This window comes from Neopelma chrysocephalum, unplaced genomic scaffold (assembly GCF_003984885.1).
Source record: "Neopelma chrysocephalum unplaced genomic scaffold, ASM398488v2 Primary Assembly neopelma1_22, whole genome shotgun sequence".
In the NCBI taxonomy this organism is placed as follows: Eukaryota; Metazoa; Chordata; class Aves; order Passeriformes; family Pipridae; genus Neopelma; species Neopelma chrysocephalum.
Genome location: NW_020897689.1, coordinates 12,066,602 through 12,085,874, shown reverse-complemented (window position 1 = coordinate 12,085,874; position 19,273 = coordinate 12,066,602). Strand labels below are relative to the sequence as shown.

The following is a 19,273-nucleotide window of genomic DNA, read 5'->3' as shown; positions in this document are numbered from 1 at the left end:
GAACACTTTTCAACTGCTTTGCAGCCACTCATGGCGATTTCATCTAGGCCATATTTTTCAAGCTTGCTTAAAAGAATGTCATGTTGGACAGTGTCAAAAGCCTCACTTAAGTCAAGATACATCACATCTCCTAGTTCTCTGTTATCCACTAGGTCAGTTACTCTGTCAAAGCAGGAAATGAGATTGGTTTGACACAATTTGTTCTTGACAAATTCATGCTGGCTGTTTTTTATCACCTGATTATTGTCTAGGTGCTTATGAATTGTTCTAACATTTCTCTGGGGGATCAACCAGGGCTAAACTGGACTTGGCAACTGGAAAAAGGAGTATCCAGGGAATTAATGACAAGTTCTAAGCCTGACTTTCTTCAGCCCTGCCATGCTGTTTCTGTTTACTTTAAACATAGCTTACAGCTAAAGATCAAACCAATGAAACCTGGCCAACTTCTACAGTAGGACCCTCTTGCATTTAAACAGTCCAGCTGCACTACGTTGCTACAGCGCAAAGATCATTTAGATCTAGAAGAATCATTTGATCTAATTCCTGTCCCAGAAGCTGCAGGGCTGGAGTCCTATTCCCACTTTCTCCAATAAAGCCAGGACTTGGTCTTGCATCTTGAGATGAATTACCTCAGACTTCCACTGCTCAGACTTTCAGGCTGGCTTTCCATCTCTAGTGACACGCCATTGCAATATGCAGAAACATACTTAGTTTTCTAGCACATTTAAAATGTTACCCACTCATTCACATTAAAGGGAGTCTTCACACTGCTTGTAACAGCCTTTGAAGAAGGCTTTAAACAGCCCTTGAACAAGGCTTCAGAACGCAAAATTTATCATCTTTCTTTGTTTTCATAGTTACTTTCCCAGAAAGGTCCTGACCTTGTTTGAGACTTTGAGTGGTACTGCAATAAGAGTAATAAATATTATGTGAAAGTCATAAATCCCACCTCAGTTTACAGAATGAGAAGATATTGGGAAATCAGAAGATATTCAGCCAGGAAAAAAAAAGTGGGGGATGGGGGGAAGCAGCAATCTGGGAGCATTCTGTTGCCAAAAAAAAAAAGCAAAACCCAAACAAGTAAGCCCTTTCCCTCTCTGTTTTACTTCCAGTTTAACGTTTCCCTGGTCACCCTTCCCAATTCTTTATATTTTTCTAATATTCAAGTGAGCTCTTTCTCATGTGCACATTTCTATGCAAGAGACAAGAGATTCTTTTCTTTCTCTTTTCTATCACTTCTTCTCTTACTTCCTCTTACTTCTTTTCCATTTTGCTCCTCTCAATTTCCAATACATCCATGCTCACCCACAGACTCATCTCTGAATCCCCTGACATGCATTTTTTTTCTGTCCTACTGCATAGGAACTATTTCCTAGTTCCTTTCCATAAGTCTTCTTAACCATACAGGTTTTTATACAGGTATTAAACTAAATGTTGAACATCCTTTTGCAACCATGTCTGGGTTATCTCAATTCAGCTTCCCACACTGCTGTTTCCCTTCGTGTCTGCTACAACACATCTCACCCTTCGCATTGCAGAGGTTACAGAGCATCAAGAGAAGTAGCATAAGCAGAGCCACGGAAATAGCCATTTCAGCACCTCTGAAGACAAGCGGGTGTAGACAAAGAAGACTGAGCACAAGAATCCACAGCACTGAACATGGCTTCACCAGAAGTCTTCACAGCCCTGAAGGACAGCTCACACTTGACTCTGGTCACAGTTGTTCCTCAGCTTTATTTAGATGAGTGATTTTGCAACTGCTGGAGACCTCAGGTGGTCCACATACCATTCCTAAGGAGGCTACAGTGGACAGCTAATGTACAGTATGCAGCAGCATAAAGTCCTTGGCTTTAGAAAAAACACATAAGCCAAAACAGCAGTTCTAATTTTTTAAGGTGGTACTGAAAATGTTCAGTAAGACCCTGTTCCAGTACTCCTTGATGAAAATGTCTGACCTACTATAGAGCAGCCCATTCCCATTTTTCGCTGTTTCCTCTATGGCCATCTGTTTGTCTTGTTTTCAAGGGGCAGTTTCTTGCAGAAATTATTTCCAGGTTTTACCATACTCAGCACTAATTTAATAATAAATAGGTCTGCATGTATAGGCAAAACTCATTAAAAAATCAGGTTTTTAAATTTCTGTTTATTATGCGAATATAGAATTTGTGCAAAAAATTCACTTAAGAATTTGTGTTAGAAAGTACTGTTTTGTTTAAAGTCAGTCTCACTGTTACCCTGCATAAATGGATTTTCCCCCGCTTTTGTGAAAGCCTTGCAGTCCAACACAAGGCATAAAAGTCATTAAAGAGGAAAACATAATAGTAGAATTACAGAAACTGGCAAGATAACATAGAAATAGAAACATTTCCTGAAACTACTAGCTCTATTTTTTTATGAAATTCCTAGGTTTCAAGTTGATGTTGTCAGTGCAAGTAATCTTGAAATTTACACTACAGTAGTTTCACCTTATCAAGTCAAAGGCAAAAATTTTAAAGGAAAAAGTAATGTTTGAGAGCTTATGCATTAAAACTTTGAAAGCTATTTGTTGGCCTGATGAAGGTTACTGTATTATAGACAAAAATACCATTTTTAAAGTAAGATCTATATATTTTGCTGCAGTGTCATCACTGTTACAGAACAATACATGATGAAGTTTTAGATTTTTCTATCCAGTCTAAGTGCGGTGAAATCCAATCACCTAAAAGCATTAAGCAGTAGGTTCAGATTTTATACTTAGTATTTCATAGGAAACATAACACTACATCATTTAGGGGTTAAGTGCAAGATTAGAATAAAGTATATCCTGTAAATTTTGTACATGGTATAGGCTGCATATGGACAGTTCTTCCATCTGCCTAGATAACTTCAACAAAGATACAAGTAGATAAAATTGAAGTTAATTTAGTAACATGTACCCACATGATAGCAAGTCCAATTTTGATTGAAATCATTTGAGGGTTTTAACATTTGCATCTCTTCAATCAGCTTTCATTTCTTACAGAGATTCATCATCTCAGTATCTAACTGGATTGCACAAAAATATGGACCTCCATTAATTTCTAGAAGGAAAAATTGAAACTAATCCCAGAGACCATCTGGAAGGCATGAGTAGCATAAAAATTCAGCTCCTTGCCTGTAAGGCCAGAGCATTTCTGTAAAAAGAACTAAAGTAATCACACAAACTTGGTTTCATCTTCAGATACAGATGAAATTCAAGGACCTCTTTATCTCAGTCACATGTGTCTAAGCCATGGTCATAACGAAGGCAACAAGGTACCCAAACTCAGAAGTCCAAAGCCATGAAGTTGGATCTGATGACAACCATCTTTCAGAGCATTCACTTCTTCTAGCTGTAATAGTTCCAAAATCTAACAAAGACCTTCTATTGATGGATACAGAGTGGACAAAGTGAATGCAAACTGCGTATTTTGGGACAAATCTTCAAACCATTTTTGATCCTAATTAAAGGTGTCTATGTGAACATCAACCTTGCCAGAAAGAAATGGAACTGTCAAGTCACAGAAAGAAATGGTAGATGACACAACCCTTGTCTCATGTTACTGCTACTTACATGTATAGCTTCACCGCAGCAAGTTTGATTATACACATAAAAAAGAGTTCATATATGTGTATGCACACTTATGCACAGGTTAAAAAAATGTCTAGTCTTTTACAGAATCAACATGTATTTTTTATCATTCATTCTCTTTAAGAATAAATCTCATCACAAGATTTTGAAAGGGGTATCTCATAACAACATCAGAGATGTGTTTATATTAATGTGTTTCCAGAAAAGACTCTGTCTACATTTTGTTTCAGGGCTGAAATGTATTTGGGGAAGAATGAGCTCATTCAGAATAAATGCTTCTTTAAATCCACTTTAATTTTTTCTCTTGAGTTAATCAGATATGACACTGATTTTACCCTGTACTCAGAACCTGTTAGGTATTCTGTCCAGCTGAAATACAAACACTGTTTCAATTACAGAGGAAGGCAGGTAGAAATTAAAAGAGGCATTGCTCCTTTAGGTTTAAAGTCGCTTGGCTAGTCAGATCTTCAAGAAGAATCTCTGTTACCGAGCTGAAGATTTAAACAATCATGACTTTCAAGAGTGTGTTTCCACCCCATTAGTGATATAGTAGTTCACATCAGAAAGAACTACTGCATTTTACAGAATTCAGGAAAGAAATGATTCTTATCTAGTACTCGGTAGCGGTAATATTTCAGGTTTTTTATGCCATGGTTTTTACAATCTAAACACAGAAATTAAATGCCTGTAGTCATAACTCATATCTTCCAATTGCTTTAAAATGGACATTTAGCTTCTCAAAGGGGTTGACAATGTCTTTTTAAATTATTACTGCTGATTTATATCACTGTAATGTGACAAAATAGACTTATACTCCTCAAATCTGAAGATAGAACAAATATTCTTTGCACACAGTAGCGGGCAAAGGTTCTTCAGAAATAAAATATGCCTGCCCTCTACTGACCATCTAAGAAACTCTTTTATTTTGTTTTTAAACAATATTTGCACCAGTAAAATTTTAAATGAAATTTTAAATTTAATTTCTTTCCTCGTTTAAAATGTCTTATCATGTCTCCAAATTAAACTACCAATCATCATGTACTTATTGCAGCCCTCCAATAAGCTCAAAGCACGTTGGTTTGCATAACGTTACATGTATCCAAATCTTTTTTGGTTTTGATCCACTGGTCTCCTGAGGAAGTCGGGGAGAGAGAATGGAGTAGCCCAGAGTTTAAAATCTGAGTGCCTGCCCAGAACTGCTAATGTAAAAGACTTCTCTTTTTGCAGCAGCTGTTACAAATCAAGAAGCAATTGTACATGGGACATTCAAACAAAATGAATTTTATCCTCAGGAGAGCTTAGAAAAACACAAAAGTTTTTGTAAAATTCGTCAGATACCAAATTTCCAGGAAAATTTAATTCAGTTTGAAACACTGTGCACATGTGCTATCAGAATGAACAGTTTTAGGAGTAACATGAAAAACAAAGTCCTGGCTAGATATATGTGGCCAGTTCTGGCACAGACACACAAGGACACATCTGGATTAACCATCTCCCTTTGAGTTGCAATTTGTCTAATCTGTTTTAGACTTACTTAAAATGAGAGGAACTGTGCTTTAGAAGTGCTCCCTTCCCCCATTTTTACATGCAGTCAGATGGACCTCCAGGAAGGTTCTCTGTATTAATATTTACAGTAACTACAAGCTAATATAACCCACATTAAGGAATAAAAGGAACAGCTCCTCTGCTGGCAAATCCAAAGCACGATAAAGAAGAGTGAGGATTTTACCCTTGGACTCTGTGGATGAATGGCATTCCAGATAATGAACTTACCACCTTTTCTCTTTGGCTAGGTGGGACCAGTACTGACCCCAGCATAAATCAGTGCTAACTGTTTCTGTTTTCAAAAGCTTTCAGAGCTTGCCTGTGCACAATCAATAGGAACAAATCAGGCTATGAATTCCAAACAGATCAATTATTTCTGTCCAGTTCTCCATGTGGGAACTCAAAGTTAAGAAAGTGCATTCACAGCACAAGCTAACCATCTGATGACACAAACAGGACCTAAGGGTTGGGCTCTTCAACCTTGACACTGATTTTAGCAGTGATTTCAGTAAGAATTTACCCAGACCAACCTCTAAGCGCTACTAAAAGCCAAAGACTTAATGTATAATTAATCCACTGCTCTTGCCATTGAAAATCCATAGTCATTCACTAGGTGTAATGCAGGACTAACACATTATGCTTTTCTTTCTCTATTAATGCTATGACTTTCTGTATTCACCATCAAGTGGATCCATTCCAGTCCAAGTCTTTATCAGGCTTTGGAACTGAGTTGGTGTCTTCAGAAAGTGCAGAATGGCTATAAGCACAAAACTCTGAACAGGAGTATAAATAGACTAGTGGAGAATCTGAACAAAAAATTCCATTGAGGAAATTTTTTTTTTCTAACTATGCTACATAAATAACCTGTGAAGAAGAAAAGCAACAGAAGTCATATGTTTTCATAAGCCATGTGGATAACTTGTCCTTTTCTGAGTATATCTTTCATTATATGGCACACAGAGATACAGAAAATATGTAGAGATATATATTTTTCCCCAATAAGAATAATAAATAGTTGCATTTTTCTGGAGATGTACACTAATGGCGCTTCTGCTACTGCTGCTAGACAGCTGCCTAATGCTTGTCTGCTACTAAGAACCAAAAATGGTTTGCAAACAGCAACTTTCTGAGGATGAATAAAAAGAAAAAATCTCTGGAATTGAGTAGTTTTAAAATAGAATCACTTGCTTATGAGTGAAGCTTAAAGAACAAAAGCTTTTATAATCAATTCTCCACCTATCTGGGCATTTGACTATTCTCTCATCAATGCAATTTATAGTGTCCTGTTCTGAAATTTTTTTCTACTGGGAAGCCGAGGCTCTGCTCTGGAAGTCCACGCAGCACAGGTGAGAACAACAATATTATGTAGTGACTGGAAATCAGTCCCTGTAGAAATGAAGGTGGAACAGAGAAGATACACCAATGTTTATATCACCCACTTAAAGATGAGCTTTCAGCATAAAAAAACATAATGACAGTAGGGAACAATATGAATTACATGAACAATATACCCATATTATTTACCCCTTGTTCTTAAGATCAGACCAATAGTTCATGACAGAAAGTAAATTTCAAATAATAAAAAAAGTCACATTGACCAAATACTGATCATTAATAAAGCACACATAATGCTTCCCACACAAGGCCAAAAGGATTACTTATCCATGTGGAAGCAGGGGGCAGTAATTAATCCTCACAGTATTTACAGCAAAACTTCCTCTGGGAATTTTTCATCACTCTTTCTTTAAGAGTAGTCACAGGCAAAAAAGGTTAGTATTTTCCCTTACACAAAAATTAATCACAACCCTTTGGAAAACCTAACTACAGCAACACTGAAAAACTGAGTCCAGAGACATCTTCACTATCTATTTCTTCCTACCAACTTTGCTATAGATACCATAACAGAGACAGATGCACAGTATCAAGAAAAGCAGCTCTGAGCGCTGCCGCTGCCAGACTATTGAGCCTCACAATGTACATAAAAAAGTGTTACCCCTGAGGCAAATAAACATAGCAAACACAGTCCTCCAAGAAATACTACACAGTATTGGAAGTTTTATGCTATATTTAAATTTTGTCCTCTCATTTTAATAAGGAAATACTGATACTGAAAGAGAAAATTACTCTTCCTGATAATTTAAAACAGGCTGTTGATTTTTGCAGTAGCACTGTTAAGTGTCCTTTTGAGGTTCACTAATCCACAGTCTTGCAGAGGCAGGATATATCTTTGGAGATGGAGGTTGAACTGAGCAGAAAGACACAGCTCTCTCACAGACACTGGAGAAGTTTGCATTCCCTTGTCTGGGAGATGATGGCTTCTTTAACCTCAGCACTGAGACAAGAGATGCCAGGATCTTGCAAGGGAAGGTCCTAGGGAAGAGTTAGGTACGGCCACCACCTCCTAATGAGACAGACTAGCAAAGAAGGAATGATAACCTATACTCTGCAATTTATGGTTGAACACTTCCCAGATTAAAAAAAAAAAAAAAGGAGTAAAGTTGCTTCTTTAAAAACATCTTTAGCACTTCTTTCTACTTGCATGCCAGGACACAAAACTAATTGTTGGAATCCCTCGTCTCTAAAAAAAAAAATCTATCATGGTAGCTTTCACTTAATGCTATACATTATAGTTCTGATGTTCAACTTCTTCCTTTTCCTTCTTCATTTCAGCTTTCTGAAACCATCTGCTTTCTGTTAAGATGAATTCTTAAAATCCTGTGAGCTGCTCATATGAAGTGAGTAAAACTTGGATTTTCTAAAAGAGGCAGAGATTTGCAATGTAAACAACCTATATGCTGCTTATATCTTCATTCAGGTTTATAGCAAGTGGGTGGATGCATTGCATAACTACACTTCAGGAGAGGTAATTAGGTACTGAAATATGCATTCGCTTGTGTAGCAAACCAAGTGCACTAACCCATACAAACATGCATATTTTTGTGCTTGCAATTGTGTTTCTATACCTTCTGAAAATGTGATCTCCTATGAGAATGAATATTCAAGATTATAAGAGTCCACAAATCCCTTTCGCCACTGTCCATAACTTCTGAGCTTTTCTGTATCCAGTTACTCTTCTCCTCTTAGGAGAAAATACTGAGTGCGGTTAGCTAAGGTTGCTTCACGACCATTAAAAAAGAATTATACCACAGCAAACTGTGCTTCATTTGCTTTCTTTAGGTACATTATATAGCAAAGAAGCCAGCTGCAGCCCAGAGGCAGCCTAGTTGAGGCTACACAAGAGGAGCATGTGCTGTAATGCATCTGCCAAGATGACCTACAGGCAGGTTCCTGCCCCATCGCTGCACAGAACACTGCACGGCCTCGTTAGCTCCTACTTGTTTAGATAGTGTTTCTGTTCCCATTGTGTTGGTTCTTCTTGACTGCAAATTAATTGAGATGGTCTGCATGTTACAATATTAAGACAGCAAATTAATAAATGTTCAAATGCGGATGCCAATGCCCGGTACCTATCCAATGCACAAGATTGCTATGGATTGGCAATGGATCAGACATGGCTCCTGTGGCATCTAACTGTGGCTGGACAGCCCAGCCCCATGCCAGTAAAGAACCCATTCACTCCCTTTAACAGCATCTTGAAAGTCTTGATCTGTGCCTTAGTCCCCTCATCAGTGGATTATGGACAATAATGCTGTCTAGCCCCAAATGACTGTAATGACAGGATCCTCAGAAATGAGGTGAAAGATGATTGTATAACATTACCAAGTACTGCTTTATTCTTTTTTGAAGTAGACGGAGCATAGATCATTTTAGCATTTAACCACATATATGTCTTTTGCTCTGACATCCTAGACTAGTTCAACCTAAAGTTAGTGATGAAGAATATTTTTAGGTGCCCGAACTCCACTAAGAAATCATTTTAAGTCTTTTGCTTTTAAATACAGACATCTACTTCTCTCTTCCTGAAAAGAGTGGATCACATTTGCAATATGGTTTGGCCCCGATCACCTTGGCTTAGAAGACCTCAACAATGGTACTCAGATGTTCCAGGCAAAGGACAAGTTCATATCCATAACTGAACCACAAGCTTATATAGGATCTGTACATCTGATCTTGGTTTGGAAAAGAAAGAATACAAGAGCGATGGCTCCATTCGCAAAATTTGAATTAGTAGTTTACTACTCAGTCCTGGTGAGGCCACATGTGGAGTACTACGTGCGGTTCTGGGCTCCACAGTACAAGAGAGACATGAAGCTCCTGGAGCAGGTTCAGTGGAGAGCTTCTAAGTTGGTCAAGGGTCTGGAGAAACTCTCTTACAATGAAAGGCTGAGTGGGCTGGGCCTGTTCAGCCTCAAGAAGAGGCGACTGAGAGGAGACCTCATTAATGTGTATAAGTATCTAAAGAGTGGGTGTCAAGAGGATGGAGCCAGGCTCTGCTTGGTGGTGCCAACCAATAGGACAACAGGCAATGGCCAGAAACCGATGCACAGCAAGTTCCACCTGAGCAGGAGGAAGAAATTCTTTATTGTGCAGGTGACCATGCTCTGGGAACAGGCTGCCCAGAGAGGTTGTGGAGTCTCCCTCATTGGAGAGATCCAAGAATGATCTCACTGCAATCCTGTGCAATCTGCTCTAGGATGATCCTGCTTGAGCAGGGAGGTTGGACCAGATGACCTTCTATGGTCCCTTCCAACCTGACCAATTCTGTGATTCTGTGATTATATTATCAAACATACACATAGAAAAATGTCATGTGTTCTGTTTCATAAATGATGAGCACAATCAAGTCTGACTCTGAGAAGAGAACAGCTGTAAGCAGTAGCTCTGAGGGAATAATGTTGGCATGGTAAATACAGCTCTCCAGAAGAGAACCACAATCCTAAAAGGTGGGTGGTTCTGGACCTGAATCCCATTTAGTTCTGCATTAAACATACAAACCCCAAACAACCATTAAAATCCTGAGTTATTAAAATCCTGTGGTGTGATGTACCTCTGGAGACACTCAAAAGATTACAAGGCCAAGGACAAGTCAAAGCACTCCTTTTGCCAAACTAATTGGTCACCGTAAAAGCACTAAATTAGGTATGTAGTTGAGTTTCAAAGAAAAAACTGGGGAGTTGTGGAGAGGGGATTGTTAATAAATCTGCCCGTTAATGAGGATATTCTATTACAAAATAATTTGTAAGTATATTAACCTGTAAAAGCAAATTGCTGATGGGTTAATGGGTTTAAAGACCTTGTTACGGAGAACCATTAAATATGAAAGAGAGTACTCACAACAAGGAAAGGGTGAAAAGTATAGACTGGAAGTTAGGACTGCATTTTTTTCCACTACATCAACAGAATACATGCTGGTACAGAGATAATAGTTTATGACAGCATTTACACTTTGTTCCCTGTTTTATATATTTTATTTTGAACCCTTTTTCCTCCTCTTCACATTGTCCAAAAAAACCAACCAAACAAACAAAAAAACCCTTCCTTTTTTTTCCTTTTCATCACATACACATTTTTTCATGGTTTTAATTATAAATACAGATCCTGTCTCTTTGAGAACTTAATGGATGACTGGAAAATTACTGGGACTGTAACAGCAGAGGTTTGAGCCTCAGCAACATGCAAAACAGATTTTTAACCACACTTCTGAATGTTACTTTTTGTTGAGGCCTAATTAATTAGTTCCTTCTACAAATTAGATTCTTACTATTGGACCAAACACTCTCATTTAAACCATGATCTGTATAACTGACGTCTTTATTCTGGGATATTCAAGAATTCTTGTGAGACAATTTTTTGACTACAAATAGGTCAGTCAAGTCCCTAACGGATATTTGACAGGAGGCAAAGTGAGCATGACTTAAGGACTGGAAATCTGAAAATGGTGAATACAGAACAAGAATGCTGCAATACACACTTGAGTTTTGAGGTTACTCAAATAAAACTACTGACTCAGGAATCCTAGACCTGACAACTAAGGAGATTCTCAGGTAAAGCACAAACACTGTAAGGAAGATGAAGGAAGACAAGCAGGAAGAAAGAGTGCAGTGACACAGAGATGATACCAATGAATCAACTAGCAGAGTTTTTAGGTCCTAACTCAAAGCTGAGACTTTTCTCCTTAATATTCCTCTCATGGCATAGACACAAATGAACAGAGAACTGGCAAGCTGCTAAAGACACTGGCTGTGTAGGCACTTCTAGCACATACGTTTGTTATTTGCAGTATATATTACTCATGCCATTGCAAAGGCCACTCTTCCTGCAATGTTGTCCATACAGCTCTTAACATCTCTCTTGTATTTGGTTTTTAGCATCCTTGTGATATTTACTGAGGAAACACCCACAGTTTCCCTGGAGCAAGCCATTTGACCACAACTCTCCCTGCCAAGTGAAAACACTTCATTTTCTCTTTTTTGGTGTTTTGTGCAAACAGATAAAAACAAGCAACAGGCTCAACATAAAGTAAGAAACCTCCAGTGTTAACACCAGAGTAACTTCAGCTACTTCAGTTAGACTGGTAGAAAACCATAATACTTAATATTATCCTCTCTTTTTTTTTCTGGGGACACACGGTCTTTTCCCAAGCATGTACAGATAGCTGCACCAAAATCAAGGTGCAAATCCTCTGACCCTGCACTATGTTCTGACTTCTCTGAAAGTGGAGAAGGGAGATGGAGAGATGCCATTCTTTGTGGCATGGTTCCAACACCAGAGCAGCTATCAGCAATATACATTGAAAGGAAGAAGGTGAATCATTTCTTGCTAGGAAAAGAACTGCTACTTTGCCATGAAATCCTTTGTTAGAACAAAATTTATTTAGTTTCCATCTTTTTTAAGAAGGAAAATGTTCTAAGCTGGTATCTTAAAATTTGCTTATGCAAATTCAAAGGAGACCTCTTGGACACACTTCATCATTTCAAAATATACACTTTACACCTAGGAAAATGTATCAAAGCCACAAATGCTTTGGTCAAGAAGTCTCACCCCTCTTGAATTGACTGATGATATCATATGTTCTAGGAATATTTTTATCATCTGGCATGTTGCTCGGCACCATATGGCACAGCACACTGACAAGAGAGAAAGGACTAGTTTTAAATATTATATATATATATATATATAGGTAGATAAAAATAAACATTACACTTCTATAGAAGTACAAAGACATTATTGCCCATTTCTATAATTCTTATTACAGTACGGGCTCATTGCAGAAGGTATGTTTTTTGTCCTCACACTGAAATACAGAAGAACTACAGAAGCAAAATGTAGAATAGTTTCAAAAAATGAAATGTAACCCCTCAAAGAGAGCTTGAACTGAATGCAACACTTATTTTCTCACTTTGTAATGCTTCTTTTTCCAAGACTTGTTATTATTGTAATAATGACATATTAACCCTTTCTCATGGAATTAATTTCATGCAGTTAATTCAGATAGACAGGTTTTATAGTAAGTTATAATTTTTATATAGAGCAATAGCTCCAGTTCTGTCAGTACTGGAGGGGATGAAGTCTGCTGGTTTTTCCAAGAAAACTTTTTAGAGGGAAGCTCATGTCATTTGGCATTCATATGCATATATATTATCTCTCCATTTTTCATCATTATTTGAGGTAAAATGACATTATGAATTGTACAAAATACTGTACTGAATACTTATTTAGGTAGAACTCACAATTTTTTTCTATTTGGCAAAGGAAATGTGAACTTTTGAGGATTTTTTGGTGAGGTTACTAACTGAGTAAGACAGAACATTTAGCCCAGAAAAGTGTTCACCGTATTATTGAAATTCCTCTTTTCTTTTCCTATGTGATATCTTCTTGATAATTCTTTGTTCAAACTCAAATATACAGCAAGATCTCATCTTCTCCTCTAACATGAAGATAACCCAGTATGTGAAAATGTGTCTGTAGAAACAGAAAGTTTAAACATATTCTATACTAATACAAAAGCAACCAAATGACCTCCCCCATAGTAATCTTCTGCTGCAAAATTTTCCTGCATAATTCACCATTTTAAGAACGGGATACTAAACTGAACACAAATCTTCTCAAGCCTTTGAGAACACCTTCCTGTCCGTTTCCTGTGTCTTCATCACACAAATATTTGTCTGTTTTAGGGCTTTTCCAAAGTACTCTCGGAAAACTCAAACCTGTAGGAAGTCTGACTCAATGACTGTTTATCTTCCTCCAACCTCCAGATCTTCACCTTCACCCAAGCCCATGCACAAAAGTCTACCCCACCCTCACAGATACTTGTGCATATGAGACAGTACTTTTCAACTTTGCTACTGTTCAAATCTTTACTAACCCATCCATGCTCACAGAGAATTGGTCCATCGCACAAGCTGCACTGCACTCTCCCCCTGCCTTCCTGTCCTGGCACTGGCATGCTCCCCATCCTTCCACCCAGTCTCACCATTCTCAGTAGGAAGAATTTAGGAAACAGTCTTTCATTCTCTTCCTCACCAAAACTCCACGTCATTTAAGATCTTAAATAAAATCAGAATCATTCCTGCATCAGAAGCACAGAGGGGTGGAGGCTCATGGCTGTGTATAGTTTGCAGATCCCATGGCCCAACAAAGCCATGTTACTGCCCAGTTTCATGGTAGTTTCATAGTTACAGCTCTGCACTTAAATGGTTTGGGGATGAGGGGTGATAAGAAACTGCATCATTAGTAAAGCTCTTCTCACACTATGAGGGATGTTCATCCTCATGCACCTATCCAGTATATGAAATAAAATTATTCTGCTCTTTAGGTGCCAGGCAGACAGTAAGAAAACAAAATTAGAGTTTTCACCTCTTATCATTACTAGAGATACACTGTTCAAGACAGAGTAACTATGCAGACATATATAGATGAAATAAATCACTGGGCTGGAAGCTGGTATTGCAGTAATCAGTAACCATGCCCTGGATTATGTCCAACACGGACAATTCCAAAGTCAACAGCTTTAAAGAACACAGTTTCCAAATGTTACGAGAAAGCTGTAGCTCCAGAGGGCAAAATGAGAAAGAGAAAATGTGAATGAACTAAAATTCTTCAAGAAGACTTATTAGTCAAAATACCAAAGGCCAAAAAACTACAATTTGCGTCAGTAAAGAACTGAAAACAACATTTATTAATTAAAACTAAGCACAGAAAAGGGATATACTATGGGTGTAATGAAAATATATAGTCTTACCTTAAAGATTATACTATCCACACTTTACTTCTAATGGCTATTACCTTTTAGATTTAATAATCCTCTGTAACAACATCTCTCAACCCAAGTCAATTAGTTTGTTACAACTGAGTAAGGGCACTTGGAGCCCCGACACAGAAAAATTCAAAACATGGTAGTGGTTGGTAGGACTAAAAATTAGAGATGACAGAACAAGCATTTTGAAACAGTGGCAATTACAAAAACAAGGAAAACTGAACTTTGTAAGAAAGCATACTGGCTTGGAAATATGGGGAAGGGTATTCATTATCAGCGGAGGTGGGGCTTGAATTCCATTCTACATAAATAGGGCTTTAATCCACAAATGCTATTACAAAGATACTATCTCTAAAAGAGGGAAGGGAATCTAACACCAAACAGGTAAATGAAGAAGCTTGCAAAAACTCAGATAAATGAAAAAATTGTGCTTTAGTAGGTTTTCATCTTAGAGAAACACATAGCAACCACCGGTGACAAGGAAACAAATAGGGTTATAAATACAGAATTTTAAACACAAGGATGAGGAACAAAAGGAACTGGCTACCAGGAAAGCTACAGGGATGGTCTGGAAGACGTATACTCTCCAAAGACATGTTGGCATTGCACCACCAAGTGAAATGCTAAGGCCCACTTTGAGCAAAGGGTCAGAGTACATGCTCTCCCAGACTCTCATATTTATAATCGAAGAGATGATAAAATCAAACAGCTCATGCTCAGAACAGGTCTAAGCATGATGAGGCAGCACAGAAACATCATCTCAAAAACAGTAACGCAGAAACAACAGCACTTTACCTACCATTCAGTCCTCTATCTACCATTAATTCTTAAATTACTTCACCCCCAGTCCCTCTCCCTGCCACAATTTGTTCAGTTCTCCCTCACTGTGGCTAATAAATCCCATGTGGCTGGATGTTACTGGCATTTGGTTTACAATATTTGTTCCTGATCACTTTTTCATCCAAAACCAGGGATCTCTGAGTCCCTGTGGTTTTGTTAAGAAAGGAGGAGGGGTGGTTTCACAGGCAGTAACAATGCTGAAGACTCTGCACAGGTTCTAGCCACCACCCAGGGCTTGCATTAAAGGACACCAAATATTTCAATATATAGTTTAGTTACACAATATCAAAGTTGACTCCCAAATTAAAGTCTCAAGTGTGCATTTACGGAACAGTGGAAAAGAAGCCAAGTTATCCACAAGATCGTCTTAACTTCAGCATTTAAGGAAGGAAGGATTTGATACACAGCAAATATACCTCAGCAGGCTTGAAAATCTGGCCTCTAAGGATTATGTTTTCTATAAGGGCCTCATTAAAATAAAAATTAGAATTCTCTGCTGACTGCTTTTTCTTAAACACTTTTTGTAAATATTAACATCCAGAAGTAATATCCGGAATAAAACCTCATCTCCACTTCTAGAGTATTTGTAAAGCTACTAATATAATTTTACTATGACAGGACAATTTTATCCATCTTTGATTCTTCATCCTTATGAAGACCTTAGTCTAGACAGAGTTTATCAAACCAGTTAGTGTGTGAGAAACCTGTTCTCTAATTTTTATAACTTACCTTAGCACACAGTTGTGTAATTCTGGTGTGCAAATGGCTACACCTTCTCTCAGTTAGTTTCTAAAGTGGTGGAGGAAGGCTAATGAATTGTAGTTATACAGGAAAATATAGTGAGATTACTTCATTTAGTATTATGGGTGCTCAAACTTCAGTTTTGTTTCAGACCAGAAACTTCTGTGCATCCGATACAGCCAAATGCCAGTAATATCCAGGCTGAACAGGAAGAACTGAGCCTACCAGAGAACCAAATCCATGAGAGGTGGAGATACATCAACTCCCTGCAGTGACCAGTGATGCAGATGGTCAGGATTTCAATGACAAATGACACGATTTCTCCTGTTGAAATTACTGTCAAAACCTCATTTTGATAGATAACATGAACACCATCAGGCTCAAGGAATTTTATTTATAAATACTATGTAAAAGAAATTACATAAAAAACTGAATAAAATTTTTCAGTGGATTTAAGCGGCTGTTCAAGTGAGCCGTTCGCTGAAATGAAGGACAGATGCATGGTAGCTAAAACTCCGTGAAATACTCTGCAAATCTGTGGGTATATATTAGCAACAGAACAAAACACTCCCCTCCAACTTCTGACAAAACTGAAAACATGGAAATAAAGATGTTAGTTAAACAACCCCCTTCTGGAAGAATGCTAATTAACTTTTATAGGTTACATTTTCTTGATATACCGAAATCAAAATGACACAGCCATTTGTTTTCCCTGGCAAAGTCATGCACATCACTGATTATTCAGGTTTTGAAAACTGTGTATAATACATACTACCACCTACACAACAGCGCAACGCTGACATTTCAGCACAGAACATGTTGAAGCAGTATTTCTGTACTGGAAAAAAAGAACAACTAACAAAGACATTTCCTAGAAGGTATCCATCGAAGAGAAGAGAATAATGTATAAAACATGGGCCTTTTCTTGAGAGCCTGAGGTTACAGATGCCTTTTTCACCACATCATGTTCCCAACATAACAAATCTGGCAGCAGCACCAGGTTGAAAAAATGGAAAGCAATTTTCATTTTGATTTTGTGGAGCAAAAAAGACTTATCAACTTCTTGCAGTAATTTTTGTGATGCACAGCATAGTTAAGGGATTTACAAACAAGTTGCCTGAAGGTCTTTGTTCCATAATCTTCTTATTTAAAAAATGTATTAATTATTGCAGTCATCACTTTTAATAAGCCAAGATAAAATGACTGTATTCTTAATACTATATCAATCATCTTCTACTACTCTTGCTTATGAGAGCCTTTACTTTTCATCCATGAGAAAATCCAAGTGATCCTATATTGTACGAGTTCTACCCTGATAAATTTCTAATTACTTAGGAACAATTAACAAAACCTTCTTGTATAACAGGATGCTCCCTGCTGAATAAGGAAGGAACTCTCTGCTCTCCAGGAGCCAGATACACTGGGCGTCATCCTAATCCCTGCTGTAAATGGGCAACTTCAGTGAAGTCCATCAGTCCAAGAATGGTGCAAAGGACATAAAAACCAGGCTGGATCCTCACAGCACCCCTGGCACTAGCATGAGGGTGAGGAACTGGCTAGACTTTCTAGGGAGAGGTGCATGTCCGGTGCTCTTACACACAAAGCTGAGAAACATAGCAGATGACACAAAGTGTGGAATCCCAAGTGTGGACTAACTGCCCACTGAACTCTTGACTAATCATCCTGTAAAAGGAGGTTAAAGTTTCCGACAACACCATATGACTGTGCAATAATAAACTGAATTTTGCCATGAAATTTAGTGGTGAACACTCAGCATCATAATTTCAGTGGTCTTGTTGAAGTGATTTGAGTCCCAGTGTGGCACCATCACTGCAGTAACAAAATGAAGATGACCTTCTGGTACCAAGAATCAGCACACTCAACTGCAGATGACATGATTTAGAGATCATCAATACAGCACACATACAGCAGGATTCCAGCACTGCCAAAGCTGCAGCACCATAGTCATGCTGGGGAGTCAAAGCACAAATCTAAAAAAAGCCAAAGACTGGTAACAGTTTGGTTCCCCTAATATGCTTTGTGGTTTAAGAAGAAAAAAAAAAAAAGGAAAAATGCAAGCTCAGATCATATATGAACTCTGAAAACACATTCATTTCAACACGTTAATAAGAAACAAACTCACTTTAAAGGAGTTGGACTGTGCTTCCAGTTTCACATGAAGATCTCAAGTGTCTGAACTGGTAACAAATGGTAATTGACACTGAAGAAAATGACAACCAATGGAAATCAGTTTTAAGGGAAAATGAGATCTTTTTCTTTTAAAAGTTATTGTCATAAAGCTGTAGGCTGACAAGACCTATGTATTGATACTATTTAAAGGATACATATCATGAAATATTTATCAATATTTTTGACACAAGACAGTACAGGTAAATGAATATAAAGCTTAGATCAAAATAAGCACCCAAAATATTGTCTTCAGGAGTTAAACCAGAGTTAAAGGAAAATCACTTATTTACAAGCATCCATAATGTATCAGTTGTTGTTAATTAGCATTCTAAGACTACAGGAATGTTTGAGTCTGGTAGTAATCAAAGGATAGTTGGGGTTTTCAGTCTACCATTCTCTTCTTATGAGCTCTCTTTGTTTCCAGAAGTTTTACCCCGTTATATCCCAACTAAACTACCTATCCTACACCTTTCTCATCGTTCACTTGGAGTTATCTTCCCATTTACTTACAGTCCTCATTAATTTAGGAAGAAGGGCCTAAGAAAGGAATGATTTTAAAGATGAAGTAGAAGCTGCCAGTTCAGGGCTGAGCATCAGCATTATGAGAAGTGATACTCTTGATAATAAGGAAAAACAGAGCAGAAGACTTACACTCTTCATGATTGCAATGTCATAAATATGATTACTGATGCGGCAAATGTCTTTTCTTTTGAAAAAAGAAATAATTAAGCTCAGAGTGGCTCTGTCTGAAGGGTAGGATAAAGACAGCTTCCCCGACACTGACTGGATCCTGTCACTCGCCCTCACACTATGCTGGGATTCCCCCCACCCTACCTTCCTTCTCCCCCCACAGCTGGTTTCTGTGGGAAGAAATGCACTGAAACACAGGCAGATTTCACAATAGAAAAAAACCATTATTTTTACCACCCACACACTTTTGTTCCTACTAGAAGGAACTATCTTGTACTAAAGTGACAAGAAGAAAATCTTAAAAATTCAGTAGTAACAAACTGTGCAGCTGAAAGCTACATGAAGAACTTCTTGTGGGAAGCTCTCACAAATTCAGGATGGATTTTGTTAAAGAAGTTCTCTCAGTTTCTAGATGCCCAAAACAAAGAAAAAATACTATAATGTCAGAAAATCTTCCTGGCTCAAAAATGACTTTGCGACACTTAGCAACTGTGTTATTAATTTCATCACCACGATTAGAG

At 37.9% G+C, this 19,273-nt stretch overlaps 1 protein-coding gene across 1 annotated transcript in view; it reads right to left on the bottom strand.

Moving 5' to 3' along the window:
- The window catches only part of LOC113977832 (25-hydroxycholesterol 7-alpha-hydroxylase), a 131,167-nt gene that overhangs the window by 96,252 nt on the left and 15,642 nt on the right, over positions 1–19,273 (bottom strand). The gene's annotated exons all lie outside the window — the stretch shown is intronic.